The sequence below is a fragment of the Symphalangus syndactylus genome, chromosome 6 (assembly GCF_028878055.3).
Source record: "Symphalangus syndactylus isolate Jambi chromosome 6, NHGRI_mSymSyn1-v2.1_pri, whole genome shotgun sequence".
Classification (NCBI taxonomy): domain Eukaryota; kingdom Metazoa; phylum Chordata; class Mammalia; order Primates; family Hylobatidae; genus Symphalangus; species Symphalangus syndactylus.
Window position 1 is genome coordinate 102,693,468 of NC_072428.2, and position 10,774 is coordinate 102,704,241.

Here is a 10,774-nt window from a genome sequence, read left to right on the forward strand (position 1 = left end):
TCTCAGTTGTGGAGGCTGGAAGCCTGAAATCAAGGTGTCAACAGAGCCATGCTCCCTCTGAAGGTGCTAGAGAAGGATCTATTCCAGGGCTCTCTCCTAGCTTTTGGTAGTTTCTTGGCTTGTAGCAGTAAGTCCAGCTTCCACATGGCATTATCCCAGTGTATGTCTGCCTCTTCACATGGCATTCTTTCTACAAATGGATAAATTTTGGATGAGGGGCATATCCAACCCCAGGATAACTTCATTAACTAATTTTAACTGCAATGACCCTATTTCCAAATAAATTCACATTCTGTGGCACTGAGGATTAGGACTTCAACACATGAATTTGGGAGGAGGGACATAATTCAACCTGTAACACCCAGGAACCCATGGACACCTGGGGTCCTATGTTGGCAGTGCTCTTGGCCTGTTCCCACCTCCTCTGAGGCCTCTGGCAAGGACAGGCATCCCCCTGCTCTGCGGCTGGCTCTGGGGCTCAGCTGTGGTGCACACACTACAGTGACAGCCTTGGCCTGATGGGCTGGAGTCATTGCCAGGGGGCAGGTGCTCTGGTCCGGCCGCCGTGGCAGCTGTGTCTTTGTCATCACTGCCATGTCTTGCTGACCCTCTGGAGAACCTCCTACCACTCTTTGTCATTTTTTGTTTGTCCTCTGTGAAATAGACTCACAGCCTCCGTCTATGTGCTTCTCCATCTACGATGCCTGTGTAATTGTTTCATAAATGCTTTTGGAAAATGATTTGTTTCCATTGCAAATGCACCATGATTCACTTTTGCCTTTCTATCCGTGGATTTAAAATGGATCTGCACTCCCCCTGCCAAAACCCCAGGAAGGCAAATGTAAACAGTGTACCTGCTTAGGGGTCCCACTATCTTTGAGAATAAAATTATCAGCATCCTTTCTCTTCCTTAGACTATCTTCAAAAGCTGAGGCCTGTTGTACTACTTCCTGGGCTGGTTTCTGTTCAGTAGCATATTTGATAGGGAACTGTGATTTGAATGATTCTATCAGTTCCCCAGCAAAGCAAGCCTCATTCTTGTCACTCCTCATTCTTATTTGGAAGTCTATAGAGGACACACACAGTCGCATTCCCCTTTACTGTATAATGTTCCAATCAGCAGCCAGCATAATGAAATCCAGTTAATATGTTAGGCTGTTGTGATTCTAAAAATATTTCACATCCGCCTGAGGGGCTAAGGAAATTGGAGGAATCAAGGTATTACCACAAACCTGTAATTTGCAGAAAAGTTCTTCAATCATTTTTGGAGGTGGTAGATTTGTTCTTAAGAAAACAAAAATAGATCAGCTCTCCAAAATGAGGCTGCCTGTGAGATCGTTCCAGTGATCCTTTACTCAGATGCCAGGCCCTGCATGCAAGTCTAATGATCCCTCACTTCAGATATATATGAATTATTAAGGTCAGTTAATTAACACATTTTTCTTCTGCTGAAGTAATTAGATGAATAGAGCTCTTGCCCTCTTTTTGGCTTTCCTGGCAGTTGCTCAGGGCTGAATAGAGGCAGTAAACATATTGCCAAACAGATGCTAACCAGAGAAGTAATTTTTCAGTTTCCATTTGACTTCTGAAGTGTTATCCTGCAACTGAAATAAACTCCTACTTGGGGACGGTAGGGGAGGGCAGTGGGGAAAAAGAGAGAATGAGGTGAAGAATGAGCAACAAGCCCTCATACAAATCTGCCTGAGAGCATCTTCTGGATACCCAATATTCATTTGTCATTCCACCTAATTTTTTAAATACTTCCTTCACAACATCTCTATGTCATTTGTACAAAAGTTATCCAAAGTGAATATTTATTACAGCTGTTTGCATGAATATTCCCAGGCCATTTCCTTTCTGTCCCTGGTGTGGCCACAACATTTTAAGTGGCCAGGAAGTAGGATTTGGTATGTTTAAAGTGGTTTGTCTGTAATGTGTGTCTCTTGATTTTTCTAGGTCAGTGGTTCCCCAGACTGCCTTTGTACCAGAATCATCTGGGGGCACATAAAAAAGAACACCTTCCCAGCCTTTACCTCAGATTGATGATCTCAGCATCTCTGGGGATTGGCCTGGAAATAGGAGTTGAAAACATCTCTCAGGGTAAATCTGATGCTCAGTCAGAGTGTGGGAAGTGCCGTTCTTGGTAATGAAGATGGAAATGTCAATACCCAGGAGCTCTCCTTCTCTTTGCAGACAGGTGAACTGTGATCATTCTACACCCTGGGCCTAATGGCCAGTCCAGGGAAGCCTCCTGAGTTGGTCCAGTCAAACACACGAAATGGCATTGATGGCTTGGTCTGTGGGTGTGATATGCATTACTCAGGATTGCTTGATGTTTTTGTCTCCAGGGCCTCTGCTGGAGCAACCAGCATTTTATGAAAATTGCCTTCCGTGGGAAGTCTGGCTGAGGAGGCGCAGTGTCCCGTAGAAGAGAAAGATAAAGACATAGGTAGCAACTTTCAGACTTCCAAGAGCTCCAGTTTTTTCACCTGTGAAACAGGTCTAATCATAACCCATGCAGCTGTGAGGCAGGAACAAGGTGATGTGTGTGTGAGTCCTAAGTAAGTTTTAAAGCATTGTATTCATGGAAGGATGATGATGATAGTGACACTGATTTCAGCAAAACTCTGATAGAGATAAAGGAATATAATGGAGGGTTGGAGAAGAAGGGATAGGAATTGTGCTGTCCTTAAGGGTGGGGCAGGTGGCCCAGCAGTGTCATGCCTGAAACACAGTCAATAAATGTTTCCTTGCTGACCATTGTCTGGCTGAAGTTCCGTGTGATTCCCCTGGTATTTCTTTCCCATATTTAGTAAAATGTAATGATCACTTTTCCTGGTTTTAACAACATTTTGCTTTCAAAAATATCATGGATGCAAGGAAGTTCCCTCACAGTGATTAGCCACAGCTCCACACCTCCCAGGAATGGTCCTGCAGACAGGCCTTTGCATCGAGGCGCGTGGAGTGGGCTGGTCTATAGCACCCACCTTAGGAACTTGGGGACTTCATGAGGGGCCCGACTGCATGACAACTTGCTAGAATTCCCAAGAGAAATGATGGAGGAAGCATTATGATTGGTGGTAGGGCTCACAGATGTAAAGATTAGAATCTACGATCAAAAGAGGGGATGAAAGTGGCTCCAGTTTGAACTCTTTTTGAAATGGCAGAGTTGAGGCACATGGGCTCTATAGCTGGGATCCTGGGTCACATTCATTGACAGTTGGGAGGGATAGCAGAACCTAAGTTCTTTATATGCATTATCTCACTTAATTCTTACAACAGCTCTAAAGCAATAGTACAATAAGAGGGGCACAATCCCTTATTTACAATTTGGAAACCCAAAAATCTTTGAAAGCCTCAAGCTTTTCGTAATTCATTTGAATGTGAAATGAACCTGACCTGAAATCTTTTGACAGCAAAACCTAACTAGAACTTATGTGAGACTTTTTCTAGTTTTGATTTATCCCAACTGTTGTGAATATTCATGTTTTGCTGCAGAAATATTAATGAATTTGATTATAGAGGAGTGCATCGGAGCTCAGTGGGTGCGTTACATAATACATGGTATATACAACATGCTACTGTTCTATCATCCAGAAATCTGAATTCTGAAAACAGGTCTGACCTCCTCCCAGAGTTTTGGAATAGGGATTTTCATTCTGTTTCTCCACTTTCACAGAAAAAAAAATGAAGCTTAAATCAGTGAAGTATTAGGTTGGTTCAAAATTGCAGTTTTTGCCATTACTTTCAATGGCAAAAATCGCAATTACTTTTGCATCAACGTAATAATTTGCCTAGGGTCACAAAGCTGCTAAGTTGGGAACCATGGTTGTGCCCCAAGTCTGTTGTGAGATATTCTGCTAAGAGTTGCTGTTTCTTCCTTGGTTTTGAATCCGTTTCCCAAAAGGTTTCCTTTTTGTTGTCCTGGTTTGTGTGGCAGGCTCCAGGAGGAGGTATGTGTGTGTGTGCATTGTGGGAAGAGGAGTCAGGTCTTCCTGCTTAGCTACCCATACTCATGCTGCCTTGTTCTGTGAATACCTTGTGTTTCTCCTAAAACACAAGTCTGATCATTCCGTTCACCTGCTTAAAAGCTTTTAGTGTACTATTCATAATAGCAAAGACAAGGAATTAACCTAAATGCCCATCAATGGTAGAATGGACAAAGAAAAGGTCGTACATATACACCAAGGAATACTATGAAACTATAAAAAAGAACGAGATCATGTCCTTCGCAGCAACATGGATAGAGCTGGAGACCATTATCCTTAGCAAACTAACACAGGAACAGAAAACCAAATACCACACATTCTTACTTATAAGTGGGAACTAAACATTGAGTACACATGGACATAAACAAGGGAACAACAGATACCAGGGCCTCTTTGAGGGTGGAGGATGGGAAGAGGGTGAGGATCAAAAAACTACCTGTTGGGTACTATTCTTATTACCTGGGTGACGAAATAATCTGCACACCAAAACCCCATGACACGCAATTTATATAACAAACTTGCACATGTACTCCTGAACTTAAAAGTTAAAAAAAAAAATCCTTTTAGGACTGCTACAAGGTCAAGTCCAGGCTCCTTAGAATGGAATATAAAGATGCCCTGCACTGGCTCCCAACTGGCTGTAGTAGCGTGGGTGGTTAAAAGTATGGACTCTAGAGCTGTATCACAGGGTAAAACCTTTCTTCTGCTGCCCCCTAGGTGTGTGTAACCCGGGCAAGTCTTCTCTCTGCCTTAATGTTTTATTTTTTATTTTATGTTTTTTGAGGTGGAGTCTCGCTCTGTTGCCCAGGCTGGAGTGCAGTGGCACAATCTCGGCTCATTGCAACCTCTGCCTCCCGGGTTCAAGCGATTCTCCTGCCTCAGCCTCCAGAGTAGCTGGGACTATAGGCGCCTGCCACCACACCCGGCAGATTTTTGTATTTTTAGTAGAGATGGGGTTTCACCATGTTGGCCAGGCTGGTCTTAAACTCCTGACCTCAGGTGATCCACCTGCCTCAGCCTCCCAAAGTACTGGGATTACAGGTGTGAGCCACCGCACCCAGCCTGCCTTAGTGTTTTATAGTGTAAGGCTGATAGAGTCATCTACTTCCTAGTGTTGTAATGAGGCATGAATGAGTTAATACAATGTAAAATGGTTAGAACACGTACACAGTTGGCACTCAGATGACACTATTGTTTTCATGGTTTCTCTGGCCTTGTTGTTTGCTACCCGGACTCCTTCCTGTCCCCATCTGACCACACGCTTTGACCATTGCTTCCAGAACAAGGAAGACTGAAGCAGCCTGCTCCCCCTGCTGCATGCTTTTTCCTTTCCTTCGTCCTATTGTCTGCCTGTCAAACACCTGTTTATCTTTGACCACGCAGTTCAAGAGCCATCTTCTCCTTAAAGACTTCCCCAGTTTGCTTTCCTCCTTCTTGTCCTTTGGGTCTCCACGATGCCACATTTGTATTTCTGTCACGACCACCGACAGTATTTTAAAGTCCTTATTGGTGTCCTGATCTATTTCTTTGCCTGAATTTTAAGCCCCTTGAGAACAAATCTCCTGTATGTTTGTATCTCCAGTCCCTGGCAGAGAGTCTGACACAAGCCGCATAATCAATGTGTGTGGGTAAATGCTATAAAGAGAACTCGTTCCAACTTGGGTAGGAATTTCTGCTATGGGTGCTATTTACAAGCAACAGAACCCACTGTTGCTAATTTGAGCTGAAAAGGAGCATATTAAAAGATAGCTCACAGAAATTCCAAGAAGCCAGAATGGGGCTTCGGATGTTTTATAGCCAGGAATAAGATGCAAGTCACATCAGTGGGTTGTTCCGGTGGCGGTCCTCCTGCCATGCTGAGCCAGGACAGGGATTTGCCTTGCTGACATTGAGCATGGGGCACTACCTCCAGACTGTTGCCCCTGCTGCTGCTGAAAGCAGAACATCTCTGTGGCCACCCTCTGCCATCCTCACCGGCATGCTATCACATAGTGATAGCATGGGTGGTGCCTTTTAATTGTATTGCTTTTTCCCAAATTGAAATCTCCCATGGATGCACCTGACTGGTGGAGCCTAGGTCAAAGGCTTCTACACAGACTGCAAGGGAGACTAGCAAGGGGAAGGTATCTAGTTTAAGAAAGCATGGATTCATAAAGTGGGAGTGCCCAAGTGAAGAAAAGGGGGTTTCAGAGATGCTGAGTGGCCAGAACATGTGGTGAGAATGACAATGGCAGTGAGAATTGACACCAGCAGCAGCAGTAGTGGTAAAGGGGTGATGGCTGGACAAAGCTGTTATGTGGTGAGAGGAGAGGATTTCAAGGGCAACAGGAGGGGAACTTCAATGGAGTTGGAGCATGGGATGCCTAAGACTCTGTGTAGAAAAATGAGGGAGACATTTGAGCTTAAAGTTCTAGACTACTGATTTTCTTTCTTTTCTTTTCTTTTTCTTTTTTCCTTCTTTCTCTCTTTTTCTTTTTGAGATGGAGTCTCGCTCTGTCGCCCAGGCTGGAGTGCAATGGCACAATCTTGGTTCACTGCAACCTCTGTCTCCCGGATTCAAGTGATTCTCCTGCCTCAGCCTCCTAAGTAGCTGGGATTACAGGCACCCACCACCATGTCCAGCTAATTTTTGCATTTTTAGTAGAGATGGGGTTTTACTGTGTTGAGCAGGCTGGTTGCAAACTCCTGACCTCAGGTATCTGCCCAACTCAGCCTCCTAAAGTGCTGGGATTACAGCCGTGAGTCACCGCACCTGGCCGACCATTGATTTTCTTAGCTGAGTTTTTCATTGCCCCTCGTTAATTTTTTCCATCAAGACTGATATCCTCTGGAAAAATGAGGATCACACTCACATATCACAATTTCTTCTAAAAAATTCTGGCTATGAGGGATTCATTGGTAACAAAAGCGAGGAACTCTTCATAATCTAAATCAGTGCTGTTCACCAAATGTTGTAGATATGTACTGTCTGATGTAACTGTGAGCTACACATGGCTATCAAGCACTTGAAATGTGGATAGTGTGACTGAGAAACTGTCAACATTTTTTTAGGCAATTTAAATGTAAATAGCCACATATAGTTGGGGGCTAACTTATTAGATAGTGCAGGTGTAGATAATTTGATCTGTTTAGGAAGGCAAAGAGATCGCTACATTTGTAAAATTTAAAAACATATTTGAGGCTGGTCATGGTGGCTCACATCTGTAATCCCAGCACTTTTGGAGGCTGATACCAGCGAATCACTAGAGGTCAAGAGTTCGAGACCAGCCTGAGCAACATGGTGAAATCCCGTCTGTACTAAAAAATACAAAAATTAACTGGGTATGGTGACTTGTGCCTGTAATTCCAACTGTAGAGGCTGAGGCACGAGAATCACTTGAACCCAGGAGGCAGAGGTTGCAGTGAGCCGAGATTACCCCACTGCACTCCAGCCTGGGCGACAGAGCAAGGCTCCATCTCAAAAAAACAACAAAACAAAGCATATTTAAAAATATATCATAGACTGGCATATAACCAAGTGTGTTTGTTGGCAAAAAGCCACTTTTTAATTGATAGAAATATTTTGGGGCATGATGATTTAGCAACAAATGTATAAAAAGTAAGATAGTAAATTAAATTTTTTTTTGGATGGAGTCTTGCTTTTTTGCCCAGGCTTGAGTGCAGTGGTGCAATCTTGGCTCACTGCAACCTCTGCCTCCTGGGTTCAAGCGATCTTCCCACCTCAACCTCCCAAGTAGCTGGGACTACAGGTGTGGGCCACCACACCCAGCTAATTTTTGTGTCTTTAGTAGAGATGGGGGTTTCACCATGTTGGCCAGGCTGGTTCCAAACTCCTCCTGACCTCAGGTGATCTGCCCAACTTGGCCTCCCAAAGTGCTAGGATTATAGGTGTGAGCCACTGTGCCCAGCTGTGAATTTAATTCTTAATAGTGATTCTGCACTTTAAAGTTTGTTAAACTAAAGATCTTAAAACTGGAGTTTGCAGTAACAATATTTTCCAACTAGGACATTTTGGAAAGCACTTATTTGTCAACAAAAGAAAAATGGCCAAATGTTTTGGACCGTGGTCTTTGAATCACACATCGGAGTCACTGTGGCAGGCTTCTTATAATACAGATTGCAGGGTCTCACTTTTAGAGCTTCTGATTCTGTAAGTCTGCAGGGAGCTGAGGATGAACAGTCCTCACAAGTTCTCAGGTGATGCTCATACTGCCGGTTTGGGGATCACATTCCAAGAACCCTTGACTTAAAGAAATGCTCTTTTAAAATTTAACTTTTTCTTTTAAGGACATCTCCGAATCTTTCATCTATAAGTATTGCTCTGGTCCTCTGAAACTCCCAGAGGGAGTGGTATATGAGAGATATCCCATATAATTTGGTCGTAGAACCCTTTCCCTTAGGGTAAACCAAGGATTATAATTGGAGAAACACAATTCTATGAAATTCAACTGAATTCAACATAAAGCTTAGTTTCCGCATTCTTCCACTTCCTCGATCCAGCCACAAAACTAGGGTTCCATGGGCTCAGTTCTAGGCTGCTTTCTGTTTTCCATCTACCCTCTCCTCATAGGAGAGCTCATCTGGGGCCATGACTTTAAATGCTGATGATGCCCCATTTGACATCTCCTGCAATCTCTCCTCTGAACCCCACATAGTGCATCCACTGCGTACTTAACATTTTCATCTCAAACTGAATGTGTCCTGAACTGAACTCTTGTTAATAATTCCCCCTGACCCACTCTGATTCCTCTCCCAGTTTTCCCTACTTGGGAAATGGCATCACCACCCACCATCTGGATTGTCATTAAACCCATCAGCAATAGTTGTTATTTCAGCCAAAAAAACCAAAATGCGTATAAGAATGTATGTGTTGGGTGTGATTCTGTTCTGTGGGGCCGTTCCCTGGAGCAGTAGTCGTTTATCTCTATTTGCCTTCTCTCCCACATAACTGCATGCCGCCCCTCCATGGAGGATTCGATGAACATGGAGATGAGCCCTTTGAGGCCCCAGAGCTGTCTTTTCAATTGTGAACCAAAGGCCTACAAAGATGATCACTTTAAGGTGAATGATGATGAAAATAAGCACCAGTTATCTTTAAGAACGGTCAGTATAGGGGCTGGTGCAAAATATGAATTGCACATTGTTGAAGCAGAAGCAATGAATTACAAAGGTAGTCCAATTAAAGTAACACTGGCAACTTTGAAAATGTCTGTGCAGGCAACAGTTTCCCTTGGGGGCTTTGAAATACCACTACCTGTGGTCTTACAATTGAAGTGTGTTTTAGGGCCAGTGCATATTAGTGGACAGTACTTAGTAGCTGTGGAGGAAGATGCAGAGTCAGAAGATGAGGTGGAGGACGTGAAACTCTTAGGTATATCTGGAAAGTGATCTGCTCCTATAGGTGGTAGCAGGGTTCCATGGAAAAAAGTAAAACCTGCTGTGAAGACGATGATGATGATGATGATGATGAAGATGATGAGGAAACTTGAAGAAAAAGCTCCAGTGAAAAAATCTATATGAGATATACCAGCCAAAAATGCACAAAAATGAAACCAGAATGGAAAAGACTTAAAACCACTAACACCCAGATCAAAAGGTCAAGAATCCTTCAAAAAACACGAAAAAAGTCCGGGCGCAGTGGATCACGCCTGTAATACCAGCACTTTGGGAGGCCGAGGTGGGCAGATCACGAGGTCAGGAGATCGAGACCATCCTGGCTAACACGGTAAAACCCTGTCTGTATTAAAAAATACAAAAAAGTAGCCGGGTGTGGTGGTGGGCACATGTAGTCTCAGCTACTTGGGAGGCTGAGGCAGGAGAATGGCATGAACCCGGGAGATGGAGCTTGCAATGAGCCGAGACAGCGCCACTGCACTCCAGTCTGGGCGACAGAGCCAGACTCCATCTCAAAAACAAAACAAAACAAAACAAAACAAAACAAAACAAACAGGAAAAAATCTCCTGAAACACCAAAAGGATCTAGTCCTGTAAAAGACATTAAAGCAAAAATGCAAGCAAGTATAGAACAAGGCGGTTCTCTTCCTGAAGTGGAAGCTAAGCTCATCAGTTATGTGAAGAACTGCTTCCAGATAACCGACCAAGAGGCTGTTCAAGATCTCTGGCAGTGGAGGAAGTCACTTTAAGAAAAGAGTTTAAACAATTTGTTAAAAAAATTTCATCTCATTTCATTTCTGTGACAGTTGATATCTGGTGTCCTCTCTGTAATGCAGAGTGAGAACTTTCCCTACTGTGTTTAATAAATGTTTTCCAGGTTCTGTCACCAAGAATTTGTTGTCCAAAATGCCTATTTGGTTTTTAAAGATGGAACTCCACCCTTTGGTTTTAAGTATGTATGTAATGTTGTGATACGATATAACGGTAGCAGTGGTCAGACATGGAAATGATGGGGAGACAAAATATATATGTGAAATAAACTTTTTAATAAAGTAAGAAAAGAGTGTGTCTATACTTAAACATGATTGCAACCATAATACATGTATGCATGTGTGTGCATGTGTGTATGTATACATAAATATGTCTTCTTTTATCCGTCTATAACGCCACATGCTAGATCAAGACATGAGTCATCTTTGATATATCATCACATTCTTTAAAAAATGGATGACTCCTATTTCCTCAGGTCATGCCTTTATGGAGGTTACTAAGAGGTCATAATGTAAGAAAGAAAAAAGGTATTTCTCTACCTCTGTTCCTGTCTGTAATTGTGGAAACGGAGATGGCTCTCAGATCTCTCCAGCTGGTTCAGAAAGCCCCTGAGATGCCTC

The 10,774-nt window shown here is 43.2% G+C and overlaps 1 pseudogene; it reads left to right on the top strand.

Annotated features, from left to right (window-relative positions):
• The first annotated feature begins 8,954 nt into the window (after positions 1-8,954).
• On the top strand, positions 8,955-10,132 carry LOC129484012 (nucleophosmin-like; annotated as a pseudogene).
• Positions 10,133-10,774: the final 642 nt, after the last annotated feature.